The sequence below is a fragment of the Lucilia cuprina genome, chromosome X (genome assembly GCF_022045245.1).
Source record: "Lucilia cuprina isolate Lc7/37 chromosome X, ASM2204524v1, whole genome shotgun sequence".
Taxonomy (NCBI): domain Eukaryota; kingdom Metazoa; phylum Arthropoda; class Insecta; order Diptera; family Calliphoridae; genus Lucilia; species Lucilia cuprina.
In genome coordinates this window covers 6,015,871-6,018,246 of record NC_060949.1, presented here as the reverse complement: position 1 = coordinate 6,018,246, position 2,376 = coordinate 6,015,871, and positions in this window count along the sequence as shown.

Below are 2,376 nucleotides of genomic sequence, written 5' to 3'. Positions count from 1 at the left end.
TCAATTTAACAATAATGGTTTAGTAAATTTTTACAATCAATATCAGAAAGAATCAGGTTATCGTCGAAAGAAAGTTTTTGTATTTAAACCATTTTTAGCATTCTTTCCGTTTTATTGGTTTATTTAAGAATGGCATCGATATTTGAGGAATTAAGCGGTTTAATAAATCACAAATAAAAAATGTAATACAAATATTGGATGTTAATGTTTAAAAGCTTTTGAGACTTATGTTGTACATGAATAAGACATAGTTTTTGACTCGTTAGTGCATTCAACCAATAAATTTGTTAATTTATTGCAAATATTAAAATAAGAAATATTCATATTTTATTTGAAAAATGTCAATTGTTCTAATTACTTATGTATGTACTAAACGTTTATTAGAATCCAGTTTTTGTTTGTTCTTACATTACGTATGTTATTCATGGTTTAACTGGATTAACTCTAATTCAATGCAAAAACTAAGCTATAAAAAATTGTTATTCTTAAATACTTTATAAATAACTCAGGCCGACAAAAAAAAATTGAAACCAAGGAACTAAAATATACGTTTCTAAAGTATGGGACTGAATACGAATCTATCTTCAAATTTGTTCCATCTCAGAGTGTATACGAGATATTATAACCTGAAGATTGAAAAATCTAATTTTTCTCTATATTTGGGAACTCACCTTTATTTATGAAATTGTTTAATTCAAAAAATACTTATATGAAAGCAACTATGAGACCGTTAGAAAAGAACAAACGTTTAGTAAAAATTTAAGTACCTAATTATGACTTTCATAAAAGGTTTTAAATATAAAAGTCACTTTGCTGTTAAAATCACTAGAATATGGCGAAAAGAGTGTGGTTTTCAAATTTTAGGCTACATTTAAAACATGATGGGTAAAATTTTGAAATTTAGATTTGGATTCAGCCCAATCAACAAAGTATAATCTAGCATATATGTTTAATATTTGTTGGCCTGTGTTGTTAAAGAAAAAAAAAATAATAATAAAAATTACAGTTGTATTTATAGAATATTCAGTGATATTTTTATTTATTTATGTTTATACCCAACAAACACAAAGTCAAATGTTTGAAAAGTTTTTTTTATTATTCATCCAATCTAATCATTCAATTTAAAATTGTCTCAAATGAAATCTTCAAATTATTAAAAATCTTAACTTTTTAAAAATAAAAGATAAATTCAAATTGATTTTAAAATTTCAAATGAAGACATTTTAATTCGATTATAGTTCAGCACTATATATAATTAATTATTCATGTTCAAATAGTTATCAAACATTTGATATTTGAGATCAAACTTCAGAGTTTGCTGGGTACTTACAAAACCCATAATATGTTGTGTTGCATCGACAAAAATTGCAGTTAGCGGCAACTAAAAAGAAATCCACCAATATTAATAAAAATAATAAATTTTGAAAAAAATTAATAAATCAATTAGACAGACAAGACTTCACACATCGTATTCATACCTTGCTTACCCTACACCAAGCGACAATATGACTTCGTGATGGTTCCATTAGTGTATGTATATATAAAAATATATATGTAAGTAATATATTCCAAATTCTTATGAAACATGCATTGCATTTCTTAGCATGAAACAAATTACAAAAGATTTTATGCTTTACAGTGTAGTTAAGATAATAAATTTTTGTTCATTGTAAATGAATGTGCAGTACCAAAGGTGTTGTACAAAAAGTACAAATGAAATATTTTAAACGCCAATATTTTAATATAACTTCTAGCATAAGACTCAAATGAACCATAAATAAAAAAATTAACATTTCTGATGTCCACGAACACCAAAAACTTTGGTGTAAAATTTAAGAACTGTAAATTATTGAACCTGTTATATGTTTTCCAAAAATATTCTTAATTTCAAAACATATTATAACATGCACAAATAATGGTTTGATTTTGTTTACTTCTTACGCATGAAATTCATAGCAAATTTATAATGCAAAATGTGACATTTCTTTTTACTATTTGAGTAAATAATCCTAGATGATATTGAAAGCGAAAAGTATGTAAACTATCGAGAACTTCTTGCCCAATAACATATTCCATAAGAAATGCAATAATCTGAAAGACTTCAATTAAACATAAAAGCAAAGTATGTTTTTTAATTTACATATACCAGAACAACATAAAATGTGTCACCTTGGACTAGCAATACAAACGTTAATGGTATCTGCTTTTTGCATATGATGAAGAGTGTGTTTGGTGTAGAGTAATATATGATCGGGGTTAGCCGACCAGAATAGATCAAGTTTATATATATATATATATATATATATACTTTTTTATATATACGTATTATATATGTTGCTCTTAAAAATAAAGTTTTTTGTATTAAGTTGTTTTTAG